The sequence below is a fragment of the Salvelinus alpinus genome, chromosome 17 (assembly GCF_045679555.1).
Source record: "Salvelinus alpinus chromosome 17, SLU_Salpinus.1, whole genome shotgun sequence".
NCBI classification, from domain to species: Eukaryota; Metazoa; Chordata; class Actinopteri; order Salmoniformes; family Salmonidae; genus Salvelinus; species Salvelinus alpinus.
The window spans coordinates 45,702,796-45,724,052 of NC_092102.1; the positions used below are offsets into that span (position 1 = coordinate 45,702,796).

General features: G+C 41.9%; 1 protein-coding gene across 2 annotated transcripts in view; it reads right to left on the reverse strand.

Moving 5' to 3' along the window:
• Window positions 1–16,187, reverse strand: part of LOC139543036 (solute carrier organic anion transporter family member 4A1-like) — an 83,257-nt gene extending 67,070 nt beyond the window's left edge. The window contains exon 1 of one of the 2 annotated variants that reach the window (XM_071349144.1): window positions 15,891–16,187. The gene's annotated coding sequence lies outside the window, so the exon portion shown is untranslated. The remainder of the gene's footprint in view (window positions 1–15,890) is intronic. The other variant, XM_071349143.1, reaches the window with a different exon arrangement.
• Window positions 16,188–21,257: the final 5,070 nt, after the last annotated feature.

The window sequence follows — 21,257 nt, forward strand, 5'->3', positions numbered from 1 at the left end:
GTGTTCATCTTGTTGTCCTAATGTGTTCATCTTGTTGTCATGTGTCCTAATGTGTTCATCTTGTTGTCATGTGTCCTAATGTGTTCATCTTGTTGTCACATGTCCTAATGTGTTCATCTTGTTGTAATGTGTCCTAATGTGTTCATCTTGTTGTCACATGTCCTAATGTGTTCATCTTGTTGTCCTAATGTGTTCATCTTGTTGTCATGTGTCCTAATGTGTTCATCTTGTTGTCATGTGTCCTAATGTGTTCATCTTGTTGTCACGTGTCCTAATGTGTTCATCTTGTTGTCCTAATGTGTTCATCTTGTTGTCATGTGTCCTAATGTGTTCATCTTGTTGTCATGTGTCCTAATGTGTTCATCTTGTTGTCACGTGTCCTAATGTGTTCATCTTGTTGTCATGTGTCCTAATGTGTTCATCTTGTTGTCACGTGTCCTAATGTGTTCATCTTGTTGTCACGTGTCCTAATGTGTTCATCTTGTTGTCATGTGTCCTAATGTGTTCATCTTGTTGTCATGTGTCCTAATGTGTTCATCTTGTTGTCACGTGTCCTAATGTGTTCATCTTGTTGTCATGTGTCCTAATGTGTTCATCTTGTTGTCATGTGTCCTAATGTGTTCATCTTGTTGGCATGTGTCCTAATGTGTTCATCTTGTTGTCACGTGTCCTAATGTGTTCTTCTTGTTGTCACGTGTCCTAATGTGTTCATCTTGTTGTCATGTGTCCTAATGTGTTCATCTTGTTGTCATGTGTCCTAATGTGTTCATCTTGTTGTCATGTGTCCTAATGTGTTCATCTTGTTGTCACGTGTCCTAATGTGTTCTTCTTGTTGTCCTAATGTGTTCATCTTGTTGTTACGTGTCCTAATGTGTTCATCTTGTTGTCCTAATGTGTTCATCTTGTTGTTACGTGTCCTAATGTGTTCATCTTGTTGTCACGTGTCCTAATGTGTTCATCTTGTTGTCCTAATGTGTTCATCTTGTTGTTACGTGTCCTAATGTGTTCATCTTGTTGTTACGTGTCCTAATGTGTTCATCTTGTTGTCACGTGTCCTAATGTGTTCATATTGTTGTCCTAATGTGTTCATCTTGTTGTCACATGTCCTAATGTGTTCATCTTGTTGTCATTGGTCCTAATGTGTTCATCTTGTTGTTACGTGTCCTAATGTGTTCATCTTGTTGTCACGTGTCCTAATGTGTTCATCTTGTTGTTACGTGTCCTAATGTGTTCATCTTGTTGTCCTAATGTGTTCATCTTGTTGTCACATGTCCTAATGTGTTCATCTTGTTGTCATGTGTCCTAATGTGTTCATCTTGTTGTTACGTGTCCTAATGTGTTCATCTTGTTGTCACGTGTCCTAATGTGTTCATCTTGTTGTCACGTGTCCTAATGTGTTCATCTTGTTGTCCTAATGTGTTCATCTTGTTGTCATGTGTCCTAATGTGTTCATCTTGTTGTCACGTGTCCTAATGTGTTCATCTTGTTGTGACGTGTCCTAATGTGTTCATCTTGTTGGTACGTGGCCTAATGTGTTCATCTTGTTGTCCTAATGTGTTCATCTTGTTGTTATGTGTCCTAATGTGTTCATCTTGTTGTCCTAATGTGTTCATCTTGTTGACACGTGTCCTAATGTGTTCATCTTGTTGTCACGTGTCCTAATGTGTTCATCTTGTTGTCACGTGTCCCAATGTGTTCATCTTGTTGTTCCTATCAAACAAATACACATCTTAAAGTGCCAACAAGTCTCACCTCAGCTAAGTACTGTAAAATGAATCTAACATAATGAAAAAACATTTTAGTTGCGCTTGTATGGGGCCACTTGTATGGGGCCACTCAACAACCAGACTTTGATTTTCCTGCTGTAGTTATGTGAAAGGACAGGAATGGTCCAGTGAAAATGGCATTGAACAAAGTCAAGTAGCAAACAGTGGGACATTGTGAGTTCTCAAACGAAGGCCATTGCCCAGTTATTCCACCTGGCCTCACATACACCCACTTGGTCAAGTTATGTGGGACAGGCCTTTCTTCAGAAAATCCTTCTGAATGAATTGTGCAGTGTAGAGGTCAACCAGGACAAGCTAATTAATCGGAATGGCCGATTAATTAGGGCCGATTTGCAGTTTTCATAACAATCGGCATTTTTGGACACCGATCATGGCCGATTACATTGCACTCCACGAGGAGACTGCGTGGCAGGCTGACTACCTGTTAGGCGAGTGCAGCAAGGAGCCAAGGTAAGGTGCTAGCTAGCATTAAACGTATCTTATAAAAAACAATCAATCTTAACATAATCACTAGTTAACTACACATGGTTGATGATATTACTAGTTTATCTAGCTTGTCCTGCGTTGCATAGAATCGATGCGGTGCCTGTTAATTTATCATTGAATCACAGCCTACTTTATCAAAGGGCATTCGCGAAAAAAGCACCGTCGTTGCACCAATGTACCTAACCATAAACATCAACGCCTTAATTAAAATAAACACACAAGTATATATTTTTAAACCTGCATATTTAGTTAATATTGCCTGCTAACATTAATTTATTTTAACTAGGGAAATTGTGTCACTTCTCTTGCGTTCTGTGCAACAGAGTCAGTGTATATGCAGCAGTTTGGGCCGCCTGGCTCGTTGCAAACTGTGTGAAGACTATTTCTTCCTAACAAAGACAGCCAACTTCGCCATACGGGGGATGATTTAACAAAAGCGCATTTGCGAAAAAAGCACAATCGTTGCACGAATATACCTAACCATAAACATCAATCCCTTTCTTAAAATCAATACACAGAAGTATATTTTATTTTTAAACCTGCATATTTAGTTAAAAGAAATTCACGTTCACCCAGTCAGGTAAAGTTCACCCAGTCATGTAGTTCACCCAGTCAGGCAAAGTAACCCAGTCAGGTAGAGTTCATCCAGTCATATAGTTCACCCAGTCATATAGTTCACCCAGTCAGGTAAAGTTCACCCAGTCATGTGGAGTTCACCCAGTCATGTAGAGTTCACCCAGTCATGTAGAGTTCACCCAGTCATGTAGAGTTCACCCAGTCAGGTAAAGTTCACCCAGTCATATAGTTCACCCAGTCAGGTAGAGTTCATCCAGTCATATAGTTCACCCAGTCATATAGTTCACCCAGTCATATAGTTCACCCAGTCAGGTAAAGTTCACCCAGTCATGTGGAGTTCACCCAGTCATGTAGAGTTCACCCAGTCATGTAGAGTTCACCCAGTCATGTAGAATTCACCCAGTCATGTAGAGTTCACCCAGTCATGTAGAGTTCACCCAGTCATGTAGAGTTCACCCAGTCATGTAGAGTTCACCCAGTCATGTAGAGTTCACCCAGTCAGGTAAAGTTCACCCAGTCATGTAGAGTTCACCCAGTCATGTAGAGTTCACCCAGTCAGGTAAAGTTCACCCAGTCATGTAGAGTTCACCCAGTCATGTAGAGTTCACCCAGTCATGTAGAGTTCACCCAGTCATGTAGAGTTCACCCAGTCAGGTAAAGTTCACCCAGTCAGGTAAAGTTCACCCAGTCAGGTAAAGTTCACCCAGTCAGGTAAAGTTCACCCAGTCATGTAGAGTTCACCCAGTCATGTAGAGTTCACCCAGTCAGGTAAAGTTCACCCAGTCATGTAGTTCACCCAGTCATGTAGAGTTCACCCAGTCAGGTAAAGTTCACCCAGTCATGTAGAGTTCACCCAGTCATGTAGAGTTCACCCAGTCAGGTAAAGTTCACCCAGTCATGTAGAGTTCACCCAGTCATGTAGAGTTCACCCAGTCATGTAGAGTTCACCCAGTCATGTAGAGTTCACCCAGTCAGGTAAAGTTCACCCAGTCAGGTAAAGTTCACCCAGTCAGGTAAAGTTCACCCAGTCAGGTAAAGTTCACCCAGTCATGTAGAGTTCACCCAGTCATGTAGAGTTCACCCAGTCAGGTAGAGTTCACCCAGTCATGTAGAGTTCACCCAGTCATGTAGTTCACCCAGTCAGGTAAAGTTCACCCAGTCATGTAGAGTTCACCCAGTCATGTAGAGTTCACCCAGTCAGGTAGAGTTCACCCAGTCAGGTAGAGTTCACCCAGTCATGTAGAGTTCACCCAGTCATGTAGTTCACCCAGTCATGTAGAGTTCACCCAGTAATGTAGAGTTCACCCAGTCAGGTAGAGTTCACCCAGTCATGTAGAGTTCACCCAGTCATGTAGAGTTCACCCAGTAATGTAGAGTTCACCCAGTCATGTAGAGTTCACCCAGTAATGTAGAGTTCACCCAGTCATGTAGAGTTCACCCAGTCAGGTAAAGTTCACCCAGTCATGTAGTTCACCCAGTCAGGTGGAGTTCACCCAGTCAGGTAGAGTTCACCCAGTCATAACGTTCACCCAGTCATATAATTCACCCAGACATATAATTCACCCAGTCAGGTAGAGTTCATCCAGTCATATAGTTCACCCAGTCATATAATTCACCCAGTCATATAATTCACCCAGACATATAATTCACCCAGACATATAATTCACCCAGTCATAAAGTTCACCCAGACATATAATTCACCCAGTCATAAAGTTCACCCAGACATATAATTCACCCAGTCATATAGTTCACCCAGTCATATAATTCACCCAGACATATAATTCACCCAGACATATAATTCACCCAGACATATAATTCACCCAGTCATATAATTCACCCAGACATAAAGTTCACCCAGACATATAATTCACCCAGTCATATAGTTCACCCAGTCATATAATTCACCCAGACATATAATTCACCCAGACATATAATTCACCCAGTCATATAATTCACCCAGTCATATAATTCACCCAGTCATAAAGTTCACCCAGACATATAATTCACCCAGTCATATAGTTCACCCAGTCATATAATTCACCCAGACATATAATTCACCCAGACATATAATTCACCCAGACATATAATTCACCCAGTCATATAATTCACCCAGACATATAATTCACCCAGACATATAATTCACCCAGTCATAAAGTTCACCCAGACATATAATTCACCCAGTCATATAATTCACCCAGACATATAATTCACCCAGTCATAAAGTTCACCCAGGCATATAATTCACCCAGTCATAAAGTTCACCCAGACATATAATTCACCCAGTCATAAAGTTCACCCAGACATATAATTCACCCAGTCATAAAGTTCACCCAGACATATAATTCACCCAGTCATATAATTCACCCAGTCATATACATATATTTTAGTTTAGATTTGATGTACATATTACACACATAACTCTCTCTTTCTCTCTCGCACACACGCACACATTTATGATGTCCGGGTTGACTCATAACTACAGTCCTCGTGGTTATATCCGCGGGGCTGGCGGGTTTAGGATAATGAAATATTGTGTGGATGAAGGGCGGGTTCTTGGCGGGTGGATTGAATCAAGAGAAAACAATGCCTTTAAAAAGTCTAGCAATGTATCTCTCTTGTGCACTTTCTATCTATGAGCTACATTGAGGTTTTCTTTCATTATTTGAGGCTCTATGGTATTAGTCAGTAAGCCGAAGCTTCAGGGCCTAACTGTACGCACGCCAAACACACCAAGTCGCCAAATGCTTTGGGGAAACGGGCAGAGGAAGTTGAGGTTGAACCACAGAGGGAAAAAAGGAGTTTAATTCAACAAGAGGAAAGCTGTGAAATGGAGAGTTAAAAATAAAAGACAAGGGAGGGCCAGAAAGGTCATGTTTGGGAAAGATTTGGTGATGTGGTTAAAAGAGGATGATAGCACTGGTATGTTGTTATGTGTGATGATTGTGAGGCAATATACACATTTGACAGTAACAAGACAGGAACTTCAAATAGGCCTATGGCACGACAAGAAAACTGTAGCCTACTGTTCAGATGGGTTAAATGGAAACTGAAGTCTGGACACTGACTGTAGCTCCATAACCTCTCACATAGCCTTAATATTAAAATGGGGACTGACAAGAGTTTTAGCAACATGAAATCACATTAAAATGTGTTCATATACAACCCACAAGCTACAAATCTGTCCTTCTGCTCCTGAGCAAGGCAGTTAACCCACTGTTCCCCTGAACAAGGCAGCTAACCCACTGTTCCCCTGAACAAGGCAGTTAACCCACTGTTCCCCTGAACAAGGCAGTTAACCCACTGTTCCCCTGAGCAAGGCAGTTAACCCACTGTTCCCCTGAACAAGGCAGTTAACCCACTGTTCCCCTGAGCAAGGCAGTTAACCCACTGTTCCCCTGAACAAGGCAGTTAACCCACTGTTCCCCTGAGCAAGGCAGTTAACCCACTGTTCCCCTGAGCAAGGCAGTTAACCCACTGTTCCCCTGAACAAGGCAGTTAACCCACTGTTCCCCGGGCACCGATGATATGGATGTCGATTAAGGCAGCCCCCCCCGCACCAAAAGCCACAAAACTGAAAAACGAAACGAGGGGAAAAAGTCGATCACTCACCTACTAAATAAATAGCTAGCTACATAAATAGATACGCTAGCCTAGTGGTGTCAAACTCAATCAGCGCACGAACCATATCGAAAAAAAACAATGAATTTGCATTTTAACATATTAGCATTTTAACATATTAAAACAGAAGAGATAAATAATATTTGTCCTTTGCTGCTATGCTTGCAGATGTGCATAATATGCTGCGACCACCCTAATCAAAAAGTATTTAATAACTACGAATAACAAAAACACAGAGCTATAGGTTGTTGTAACGTTGAAACTTTTTTGTTTGTCTGAATTCGCGGGTTTTACACACCAGCCAAGCTTCTGGGAGCGATGGTTCCCTTTTCATTAGCATGTCAACTTAAACCATGTTTTCACAGTTGAATGGTGCATTGCTGTATGGTGCACTCAAAATGTAGCTGTTGTAGTTGAGTCGCCAACTTAGGCTTCAGCTCAAATGGTGCTGTAATTGGTCCACATGTTTCTATTTTGTTGCAGCTTTTGTTTTTTGGTCATTAATTGTCAAGCTTAAAAAAAAAAAAATGAAGCCAGACGGCAAAATTTTAGTAGCATAACTAGGACCTTTGGCACCTGTGTCTGTACACATTCTATCTGCTGCACGCTGTTAACGGGACACACGAAAGCAGCACAATTGAAGTTTTCACTTTATCACATATAGTCAGGCAGTTGCTGATGGGTTATTAACTATTGCCAGCGGGTGTGGGTGAACAAACAGCTGACCTGCGCTCCACACACACAGCATATGACTGATAAGTGGTCTGTTTTGGTGGCTACTTCTCCTTATTGTGAAAAAATTCCGCTCAAAACATTCTGCAATATCCGCTTGCCAGGCCCAAATAGGGAGCAGGTGGCAGGGAGAGAGAGGAGACTGAACGTCCCTAACCAAAACCAGAGAGTAGATGGCTGCCGTTTCTATTGCATGGGCTTATGGCAGGGACCTGCAGACTGGAGGCATTATCCTTTCCTGTGAATTCCCCAACCAGGCCTTCTGGAGACCTTGCGCAGAAGGGATAAAGCACACACACAGACACAATCGTAGCATATGCGCACACACACAAACACGCACATATCAAATAAAACATTACGCTGTATGACTGTTGATACCCACAACTTCTCTAAAATAGATGATCTTTGGATCATAGCGTAATATGATTAACATCTATCTCATTTACTGCAACCACACCCTGACATAACCCCCAGACATAACACCCTGACATAACCCCCAGACATAACACCCTGACATAACACCCAGACATAACACCCTGACATAACCCCCTGACATAACCCCCAGACATAACCCCCAGACATAACACCCTGACATAACACCCTGACATAACACCCAGACATAACACCCTGACATAACACCCTGACATAACCCCCTGACATAACCCCCTGACATTACCCCCTGACATAACCCCCTGACATAACCCCCTGACATAACACCCTGACATAACACCCAGACATAACACCCTGGCATTACCCCCTGACATAACACCCTGACATAACACCCAGACATAACACCCTGACATAACCCCCTGACATAACACCCAGACATAACCCCCAGACATAACACCCTGACATAACACCCAGACATAACACCCTGACATAACCCCCTGACATAACCCCCAGACATAACCCCCAGACATAACCCCCAGACATAACACCCTGACATAACACCCAGACATAACACCCTGACATAACCCCCTGACATAACCCCCTGACATTACCCCCTGACATAACCCCCTGACATAACCCCCTGACATAACACCCTGACATAACACCCAGACATAACACCCTGGCATTACCCCCTGACATAACACCCTGACATAACACCCAGACATAACACCCTGACATAACCCCCTGACATAACCCCCAGACATAACACCCTGACATAACACCCAGACATAACACCCTGACATAACCCCCTGACATAACCCCCAGACATAACACCCTGACATAACCCCCTGACATAACCCCCTGACATTACCCCCTGACATAACCCCCTGACATAACCCCCTGACATAACACCCAGACATAACACCCTGACATTACCCCCTGACATAACACCCTGACATGACACACAGAGGATACCCTCTCCATTACACCCTGACACACAGAGGATACTCTCTCCATTACACCCTGACACACAGAGGATACCCTCTCCATTACACCCTACACACAGAGGATACCCTCTCCATTACACCCTGACACACAGAGGATACCCTCTCCATTACACCCTGACACACAGAGGAAACCCTCTCCATAACACCCTCTCCATAACACCCTGACACACAGAGGATACCCTCTCCATTACACCCTGACACACAGAGGATACCCTCTCCATAACACCCTGACACACAGAGGATACCCTCTCCATAACACCCTGACACACAGAGGATACCCTCTCCATTACACCCTGAGGATACCCTCTCCATAACACCCTGACACACAGAGGATACCCTCTCCATAACACCCTGACACACAGAGGATACCCTCTCCATAACACCCTGACACACAGAGGATACCCTCTCCATTACACCCTGAGGATACCCTCTCCATAACACCCTGACACACAGAGGATACCCTCTCCATTACACCCTGAGGATACCCTCTCCATAACACCCTGACACACAGAGGATACCCTCTCCAATACTTCCTGACACACAGAGGATACCCTCTCCATTACACCCTGACACACAGAGGATACCCTCTCCATTACACCCTGACACAGAGGATACTCTCTCCATTATACCCTGACACACAGAGGATACCCTCTCCATTATACCCTGACACACAGAGGATACTCTCTCCATTACACCCTGACACACAGAGGTATACTCTCTCCATTACTCCCTGACACAGAGGTATACTCTCTCCATTACACCCTGACACAGAGGTATACTCTCTCCATTACACCCTGACACAGAGGTATACTCTCTCCATTACACCCTGACACAGAGGTATACTCTCTCCATTACACCCTGACACAGAGGTATACTCTCTCCATTACACCCTGACACACAGAGGATACCCTCTCCATTATACCCTGACACACAGAGGATACTCTCTCCAATACACCCTGACACACAGAGGATACTCTCTCCATTATACCCTGACACACAGAGGATACCCTCTCCATTATACCCTGACACACAGAGGATACCCTCTCCATTATACCCTGACACACAGAGGATACCCTCTCCATTACACCCTGACACACAGAGGATACCCTCTCCATAACATCCTGACACACAGAGGATACTCTCTCCATTACACCCTGACACACAGAGGATACTCTCTCCATTACACCCTGACACAGAGGTATACTCTCTCCATTACACCCTGACACAGAGGATACTCTCTCCATAACACCCTGACACACAGAGGATACTCTGTCCATTACACCCTGACACAGAGGATACTCTCTCCATAACACCCTGACACACAGAGGATACTCTCTCTATTACACCCTGACACAGAGGATACTCTCTCCATTACACCCTGACACACAGAGGATACTCTCTCCATTACACCCTGACACAGAGGATACTCTCTCCATAACACCCTGACACACAGAGGATACTCTCTCCATTACACCCTGACACAGAGGTATACTCTCTCCATTACACCCTGACACAGAGGTATACTCTCTCCATTACACCCTGACACAGAGGTATACTCTCTCCATTACACCCTGACACAGAGGTATACTCTCTCCATTACACCCTGACACAGAGGTATACTCTCTCCATTACACCCTGACACAGAGGTATACTCTCTCCATTACACCCTGACACAGAGGTATACTCTCTCCATTACACCCTGACACACAGAGGATACTCTCTCCAATACACCCTGACACACAGAGGATACCCTCTCCATTACACCCTGACACACAGAGGATATTCTCTCCGTTTTTTTTTCTTCTTCAGGCTTGTCGATGTTCGGTAGCCGAAGTCTACGCCCCTTCCTCGGTGATTGGTCAACAGTAGGGCTTCTTTATTTAGATGACAGACGACTAGTTTGCGTGCACATTTTTTCACTTGAGAAATACTGCACCAAATATCTTAGTTAGGTGTTAAATTGTGGGACAAAGACATCCTCTGCAAAAATGTCTAAATTAATTATAGATTTCTTGATTTATCTAAGATTAATTCAGACTATTTTGAGGAGGTGTATTTTTTCCCACGGCGTCTCGAGAGGGACAAACAGTCAAATTTGCAGCTTTTTTTTGTTTTTCAAGCAAATGTCTATTAAGTGAATATGTGATAAATTAATTTATATGTCTAAAGATAATGATTAAATAATTCCACTCTGAAACCATATAATTGTATGAAATGTATTAGAATCATAAAAATATAATCTGATGATGTGTGTAGTTTTAGTCAGAATTAGAACAAGGACCTTCTGTTCCATTTTAGTATGTCAGCAGGGTGCAAGTGTGAAACAAATTATAAGAGGAGCTATCGACAGACAAGCTGGACCACTGTGTTCCTTACAGGACATTCTGTCTCCACCCGTGGAGGGGAGAAACTGTCAGGCTTGCAGAAAAGTATGAAACATGTTGTAGATTAAACAATGTATCTGTATAGTGGAAAAACACAGACTGTCTGAGCAAGGCGTAGTTTAAGATTTGAACTTGTATGTATGTGCGTAGGATACCTACTGTTTGTGTGTGAAGGTATGTGCGTAAGGAGCCAGTATAAAATTGAGGTTTTTTGTACAACGGACTAGGACGTCCTCGTGAATAAACATGTTGACTATTGTAAAGCTGAGAAATCTGTCTGTTTCATTTAAACCAGAATCTTACAAACTCTGGGTTGCAGACTGAGTAGATTAATTGAAATGTATGAACATTGATAACAAAATTCTCATAACAGTATGCCAGGCACAGACGCTCACTTCGGCCAATCAGAGTACTGCTGGGAGAAAAGCAAACCTAGTATGAGTGACACGGGAGGTCCTGGGGGGGGGGGGGGGGGTGATTGGTTTGACTACTACAAAACACACTATGCTTACAAGCCATGCAGTCATTCGGTCAACACGATTAATGATTCATGTGGTTTTTACAGTGAGTAGTGGTCTCCTGTGGGATGGGGGGGGGGGGGGGGGGGTTAAAACCACGGTCAATGGGAACTTAACAGCGGACAAGCTCACATGGGAGACCCCTGTCAATTAGGTCTATGTATAAGGGACAAGGGATCAAGTGTTGCTGGGAATCACTCTTAAAACAGCTGTGTGTCAAACCAGGTCTGGCAGTTATAGTGTAATATGTGACAATATATCCCCAGGTATACGTTCAAGGTATAGGGACATTTTAGTTTATTTCAGTATGCTATATAGGCTATTATACACTGGGTGGTTCGAGGCCTGCATGCTGATTGGCTGGCAGGCGGTATATCAGACCGTATACCACAGGTATGGCAAAACATGTATTTTTACTGTTCTAATTACATTGGTAACCAGTTCATAATAGCAATAAGACACCTTGGGGGTTTGTGGTATATTGCCACGGCTAAGGGTAATATACCACGGCTAAGGGCTGTGTCCAGACACTCTGCGTTGAGTCGTGGTTAAGAACAGCCATTAGCCATGGTATATTGGCAATATACCACAACCCCCACAATGTGCCTTATTGCTTAAATATACAAATGATGGGAACCATAGGATACAGACCATAGGCTACAGACCCTAGGCTACAGACCCTAGGCTACAGACCATAGGCTAAAGACCCTAGGCTACAGACCATAGGATACAGACAATAGGATACAGACCATAGGATACAGACCATAGGATACAGACCATAGGCTACAGACCATAGGCTACAGACCATAGGATACAGACCATAGGATACAGACCCTAGGCTACAGACCATAGGATACAGACCCTAGGATACAGACCCTAGGATACAGACCATAGGATACAGACCCTAGGCTACAGACCATAGGCTACAGACCATAGGATACAGACCCTAGGCTACAGACCATAGGATACAGACCATAGGCTACAGACCATAGGATACAGACCCTAGGCTACAGACCATAGGATACAGACCCTAGGCTACAGACCATAGGATACAGACCCTAGGATACAGACCATAGGATACAGACCCTAGGATACAGACCCTAGGATACAGACCATAGGATACAGACCCTAGGATACAGACCATAGGCTACAGACCCTAGGCTACAGACCATAGGCTACAGACCCTAGGCTATAGACCCTAGGCTACAGACCCTAGGATACAGACCATAGGCTACAGACCATAGGATACAGACCATAGGATACAGACCCTAGGATACAGACGATAGGATACAGACCCTAGGCTATAGACTATAGGATACAGACCCTAGGATACAGAACCTAGGCTATAGACCCTATGATACAGACCCTAGGCTACAGACCATAGGCTACAGACCCTAGGCTACAGACCCTAGGCTACAGACCATAGGCTACAGACCCTAGGCTACAGACCATAGGCTACAGACCATAGGATACAGACCCTATGCTACAGACCCTAGGCTACAGACCATAGGATACAGACCCTAGGATACAGACAATAGGATACAGACCATAGGCTACAGACCATAGGATACAGACCATAGGGTACAGACCCTAGGCTACAGACCCTAGGATACAGACCATAGGCTACAGACCCTAGGCTACAGACCATAGGATACAGACCATAGGATACAGACCATAGGCTACAGACCCTAGGATACAGACCCTAGGATACAGACCATAGGATACAGACCCTAGGATACAGACCATAGGATACAGACCATAGGCTACAGACCATAGGCTACAGACCATAGGCTACAGACCCTAGGATACAGACCCTAGGATACAGACCATAGGATACAGACCCTAGGCTACAGACCCTAGGATACAGACCCTAGGATACAGACCATAGGATACAGACCCTAGGCTACAGACCCTAGGCTACAGACCCTAGGATACAGACCCTAGGATACAGACCATAGGATACAGACCCTAGGCTACAGATCCTAGGATACAGACCCTAGGCTACAGACCCTAGGCTACAGACCATAGGATACAGACCCTAGGCTACAGACCATAGGATACAGACCATAGGCTACAGACCATAGGATACAGACCATAGGCTACAGACCATAGGATACAGACCCTAGGCTACAGACCCTAGGCTACAGACCATAGGATACAGACCCTAGGCTACAGACCATAGGATACAGACCATAGGCTACAGACCATAGGATACAGACCCTAGGCTACAGACCCTAGGCTACAGACCCTAGGATACAGACCATAGGATACAGACCCTAGGCTACAGACCCTAGGCTACAGACCATAGGATACAGACCATAGGCTACAGACCATAGGATACAGACCCTAGGCTACAGACCCTAGGCTACAGACCCTAGGATACAGACCATAGGATACAGACCCTAGGCTACAGACCCTAGGCTACAGACCATAGGATACAGACCCTAGGCTACAGACCATAGGATACAGACCATAGGATACAGACCCTAGACTACAGACCCTAGGCTACAGACCATAGGATACAGACCCTAGGCTACAGGGTCTGGATACAACTTTGTATCACAGATATGTGTTGAGTTAGATAGTGGTGCATGGTGTATGACTCACCTACCACGAGTAAGTATGAGTTTGATATTTTAAGAGGGTTGGTATATAGGCTATGTATTCATTGGGCCCGCCCTATAGAGCCCCATGGTGAAGGTGTCATAATACCCATAAAACCTATTGGTCAAACTGGGAAATGGTTGCAATTATTTTCCCACTATGTAAATACGGGGGAATATATTGATAAAAGTCACCTTGTCCTAGAGAGATGTACATGGTTATCAAAACATCACACCAGGGTAAACCTACATGAAACACAGCCCTTATTGGAAGTGTTTCTGAAGTCCCCTATGGGAAAAATGAATGGTGGAAAAACGATTGGAAAACCATTTCCTTATGGGTACTTATAGGTATTATGACTCATTGTCTATTTAGGCCTATATCACGTGTTTTTGGAATAGCTTAGAACAGGTGCACAGTGCCTCCACACACACAGTAGCGTTTTGCGACTGCATGCATGTATTGTTGTAATACTTTCATGTTGATCTACATAACATGAAGCCACACAAGAGACGCAGGTGTCAGTCACTGTTTCACCGTGTTTAACCGGAGTTAATACAATAACATGCATGAAACTATGTTGCGCGCGGGAAATAGGTTATTTGCGCGAATGCGTAGACAAATGAGGCGAACAGAATCGAAAATTCAGTAGCCTATGATTCAAAAACGTCTAGCCCTATATATATATATAAATAGGCTACATATTGCGCGCTCAAAGAGCAGATATGTAGCCTATTATAAACTATGACAGTGAGACCAAATAATCCCCGCGGCAGTGGCACTATTATAACGGACTAATAATAACCTACACGTTCGTTTGTAAAACGAGCTAGAGAAATTAAGACATCAGTTTGTTTAGTGTCGTCCTATATACATTTCCGTTTCGTTTTCCTCCATTGTATTCCTCAGTGTGACGCCTCAACACACCCTCACGATGGGCAAATCCATGCGTTAATAACCAAGACATCATGAGCGTAAATCCTCTCATAAATAGTAGCAGTGTTACATGTCAGTGTTCCCAGCAAAGACTGGTTGAACACCCAGCTGGCCAGATACATCTAATGGTATAACGGTCAATAATAATAATAATAATAATAATAATAATGATCAAACCGTTTTTTTATAATTTTTATTAGGACTATTGACATAAAATCACCAGGAATTCAACTCATAGTGATTTTAATTTAGGAAATCTGTTCCCAAGTATTCCCTCGCATAGAGAGACGTAAAGTATGTGATCTTATCCCCACGTAATCAAGGTTCGAAATGATTCTGTTGTTTAACTATGTTCCAGTCCCCCGACCATCCTTTCAATGAGAAATCGTCCCATGGTTGTATGTAATTGGGGAACCCTGCTGTAATAACTAACTATACACAGAATGCTTTTGTATTGCAGCCGATGGATTAAAGAGAGCAGGCTTGTAAGGGATTAAATAGACTACAGACAGATGTTGATGCAGTGCAACGAGCCTTTTGTCTATTTATCAACCGTCATTGAGCCAGATGCGACTGATTAACAACAGTGATTTATTAAGGAGTTTATCATTCGTGATAACGATGTAAACTGTGTAGAGCTGAGAGTGAATATTTCATTCATGTGTAGGCGTAAAACATGTGCTCGACTTGGTAACGCCACGCCATCCACATTGCCATTAGGCTACAGTAGTGACAGCCATAGACCGCGAGCATGCTGATGATGCTGGCCATCCGGATACAGAACCCCCTGAGAGCATCCATAAACGGAACTGTAAACACTGATGTGTCAGATACAACATGTAAGATACTTACATGTCAATGTTCTTTTAGGTACCCAAACGTTGTCTCTCGACCTTGATGCCTTCGGGTGGATGAAATCATGATTCAAATTGCTACATTGATTCGGGAACGTCCTTCGTTGTTTGTTGGTCCTCGCAGTTATTCTAGGTCTATGGCGGCAGCTTCGTGTGGCCGCTAAACGCTGCTTGATCCGTAAATTCAAAGAGGCTGATGTCGCCCAATGATATTCGGCCCCCTATGGCGCTATCGCGTCTGGACCAATTGGCGTGATGCAGGATCTCGCGAATGAGAGGTGTAGATATGAGTGAGTTGTGGCTTCACCGCGACTTTTATTTTTTTACAATATTATGTCGCATTTTGAGTCTAGGCTACATGGAGATGTCGTTCATTTCAACAGTGTACATGATGCAATGTTAAATGGGAGAACGTGTAGACTAGAAGAATGAGAATGATGGGGGTTGCAGGCTGCAGTAGCACCTTCTGCAGGAAGTGATGTTCCCGCGATGTTAGGTTCTCCTTAGTAGCTGTAGGGTGCGTGTATGAGGCAGAGCAAGTGCATCCCAGTCTCATACCCTGACTACACCGCTCGCAAAATAAATTTAGAAATCCATGTTATTCAATTATTGCACCCACACTGCTCGCGCATCAACGAGCGTCTCACCCTTATCACTGTCATGTTAATGATCTCTCCCTTTATCACTGTCATGTTAATTATCTCTCCCTTATCACTGTCATGTTAATGATCTCTCCCTTTATCACTGTCATGTTAATTATCTCTCCCTTATCACTGTCATGTTAATTATCTCTCCCTTATCACTGTCATGTTAATTATCTCTCCCTTTATCACTGTCATGTTAATTATCTCTCCCTTTATCACTGTCATGTTAATTATCTCTCCCTTATCACTGTCATGTTAATTATCTCTCCCTTTATCACTGTCATGTTAATTATCTCTCCCTTATCACTGGCATGTTAATTATCTCTCCCTTATCACTGTCATGTTAATTATCTATCCCTTTATCACTGTCATGTTAATTATCTCTCCCTTATCACGGCCATGTTAATTATCTCTCCCTTATCACTGCCATGTTAATTATCTCTCCCTTATCACTGTCATGTTAATTATCTCTCCCCTTATCGCTGTCATGTTAATTATCTCTCCCTTTATCACTGTCATGTTAATTATCCCTCCCTTTATCACTGACATGTTAATTATCTCTCCCTTATCACTGTCATGTTAATTATCTCTCCCTGTATCACTGTCATGTTAATTATCTCTCCCTTATCACTGGCATGTTAATTATCTTTCCCTTTATCACTGGCATGTTAATTATCTCTACCCTTATCACTGTCATGTTAATTATCTCTCCCTTTATCACTGTCATGTTAATTATCTCTCCCTTATCACTGTCATGTTAATTATCTCTCCCTTATCACTGTCATGTTAATTATCTCTCCCTTTATCACTGTCATGTTAATTATCTCTCCCTTATCACGGCCATGTTAATTATCTCTCCCTTATCACTGCCATGTTAATTATCTCTCCCTTATCACTGTCATGTTAATTATCTCTCCCCTTATCGCTGTCATGTTAATTATCTCTCCCTTTATCACTGTCATGTTAATTATCCCTCCCTTTATCACTGACATGTTAATTATCTCTCCCTTATCACTGTCATGTTAATTATCTCTCCCTGTATCACTGTCATGTTAATTATCTCTCCCTTATCACTGGCATGTTAATTATATTTCCCTTTATCACTGGCATGTTAATTATCTCTACCCTTATCACTGTCATGTTAATTATCTCTCCCTTTATCACTGTCATGTTAATTATATCTCCCTTTATCACTGACATGTTAATTATCTCTCCCTTATCACTGTCATGTTAATTATCTCTCCCTTATCACGGTCATGTTAATTATCTCTCCCTTTATCACTGTCATGTTAATTATCTCTACCCTTATCACTGTCATGTTAATTATCTCTCCCTTTATCACTGTCATGTTAATTAAATCTCCCTTTATCACTGACATGTTAATTATCTCTCCCTTATCACTGCCATGTTAATTATCTCTCCCTTATCACTGTCATGTTAATTATCTCTCCCCTTATCGCTGTCATGTTAATTATCTCTCCCTTTATCACTGTCATGTTAATTATCCCTCCCTTTATCACTGACATGTTAATTATCTCTCCCTTATCACTGTCATGTTAATTATCTCTCCCTGTATCACTGTCATGTTAATTATCTCTCCCTTATCACTGGCATGTTAATTATCTTTCCCTTTATCACTGGCATGTTAATTATCTCTACCCTTATCACTGTCATGTTAATTATCTCTCCCTTTATCACTGTCATGTTAATTATCTCTCCCTTATCACTGTCATGTTAATTATCTCTCCCTTATCACTGTCATGTTAATTATCTCTCCCTTTATCACTGTCATGTTAATTATCTCTCCCTTATCACGGTCATGTTAATTATCTCTCCCTTATCACTGCCATGTTAATTATCTCTCCCTTATCACTGTCATGTTAATTATCTCTCCCCTTATCGCTGTCATGTTAATTATCTCTCCCTTTATCACTGTCATGTTAATTATCCCTCCCTTTATCACTGACATGTTAATTATCTCTCCCTTATCACTGTCATGTTAATTATCTCTCCCTGTATCACTGTCATGTTAATTATCTCTCCCTTATCACTGGCATGTTAATTATATTTCCCTTTATCACTGGCATGTTAATTATCTCTACCCTTATCACTGTCATGTTAATTATCTCTCCCTTTATCACTGTCATGTTAATTATATCTCCCTTTATCACTGACATGTTAATTATCTCTCCCTTATCACTGTCATGTTAATTATCTCTCCCTTATCACGGTCATGTTAATTATCTCTCCCTTTATCACTGTCATGTTAATTATCTCTACCCTTATCACTGTCATGTTAATTATCTCTCCCTTTATCACTGTCATGTTAATTAAATCTCCCTTTATCACTGACATGTTAATTATCTCTCCCTTATCACTGCCATGTTAATTATCTCTCCCTTATCACTGTCATGTTAATGATCTCTCCCTTATCACTGCCATGTTAATTATCTCTCCCTTATCACTGTCATGTTAATTATCTCTTCCTTATCACTGCCATGTTAATTATCTCTCCCTTATCACTGTCATGTTAATTATCTCTCCCTTATCACTGCCATGTTAATGATCTCTCCCTTATCACTGTCATGTTAATTATCTCTCCCCTTATCACTGTCATGTTAATTATCTCTCCCGTATCACTATCATGTTAATTATCTCTCCCTTATCACTGTCATGTTAATTATCTCTCCCTTTATCAGTGTCATGTTAATTATCTCTCCCTTATCACTGTCATGTTAATTATCTCTCCCTTTATCACAGTCATGTTAATTATCTCTCCCTTTATCACAGTCATGTTAATTATCTCTCCCTTTATCACAGTCATGTTAATTATCTCTCCCCGTATCACTGTCATGTTAATTATCTCTCCCTTTATCACTGTCATGTTAATTATCGCTCCCTTTATCACTGTCATGTTAATTATCTCTCCCTTATCACTGTCATGTTAATTATCTCTCCCTTTATCACTGTCATGTTAATTATCTCTCCCTTTATCACAGTCATGTTAATTATCTCTCCCTTTATCACAGTCATGTTAATTATCTCTCCCCGTATCACTGTCATGTTAATTATCTCTCCCTTTATCACTGTCATGTTAATTATCGCTCCCTTTATCACTGTCATGTTAATTATCTCTCCCTTATCACTGTCATGTTAATTATCTCTCCCTTATTACTGTCATGTTAATGATCTCTCCCTTTATCACTGTCATGTTAATTATCTCTCCCTTTATCACTGTCATGTTAATGATCTCTCCCCTTATCACTGTCATGTTAATTATCTCTCCCGTATCACTGTCATGTTTATTATCGCTCCCTTATCACTGTCATGTTAATTATCTCTCCCTTATCACTGTCATGTTAATTATCTCGCCCTTTATCACTGTCATGTTAATTATCTCTCCTTTAACACTGTCATGTTAATTATCTCTCCCTGTATCACTGTCTGTTAATTATCTCTCCCTTTATCACTGTCATGTTAATTATCTCTCCCTTTATCACTGACATGTTAATTATCTCTCCCTTTATCACTGTCATGTTAATTATCTCTCCCTTATCACTGTCATGTTAATTATCTCTCCCTTTATCACTGCCATGTTAATTATCTCTCCCTGTATCACTGTCATGTTAATTATCTCTCCCTTTATCACTGTCATGTTAATTATCTCTCCCTTTATCACTGTCATGTTAATTATCTCTCCCTTTATCACTGTCATGTTAATTATCTCTCCCTTATCACTGTCATGTTAATTATCTCTCCCTTTATCACTGTCATGTTAATTATCTCTCCCCGTATCACTGTCATGTTAATTATCTCTCCCTTTATCACTGTCATGTTAATTATCGCTCCCTTTATCACTGTCATGTTAATTATCTCTCCCGTATCACTGTCATGTTAATTATCTCTCCCTTTATCACTGTCATGTTAATTATCTCTCCCTTTATCACTGTCATGTTAATTATCGCTCCCCGTATCACTGTCATGTTAATTATCTCTCCCTTATCACTGTCATGTTAATGATCTCTCCCTTTATCAGTGTCATGTTAATTATCTCTCCCTTATCACTGTCATGTTAATTATCTCTCCCTTTATCACAGTCATGTTAATTATCTCTCCCTTTATCACAGTCATGTTAATTATCTCTCCCTTTATCACAGTCATGTTAATTATCTCTCCCCGTATCACTGTCATGTTAATTATCTCTCCCTTTATCACTGTCATGTTAATTATCGCTCCCTTTATCACTGTCATGTTAATTATCTCTCCCTTATCACTGTCATGTTAATTATCTCTCCCTTTATCACTGTCATGTTAATTATCTCTCCCTTTATCACAGTCATGTTAATTATCTCTCCCTTTATCACAGTCATGTTAATTATCTCTCCCCGTATCACTGTCATGTTAATTATCTCTCCCTTTATCACTGTCATGTTAATTATCGCTCCCTTTATCACTGTCATGTTAATTATCTCTCCCTTATCACTGTCATGTTAATTATCTCTCCCTTATTACTGTCATGTTAATGATCTCTCCCTTTATCACTGTCATGTTAATTATCTCTCCCTTTATCACTGTCATGTTAATTATCTCTCCCTTTATCTGTCATGTTTTGTCTTTGATCATGTCTTGTCCCTGTGCTTCCCTCTGCTGGTCTTATTAGGTTCTTTCTCTTTCTCTCTCTCTATCGTTCCGTTCATGCTCCCAGCTGTTTCTCATTCTCC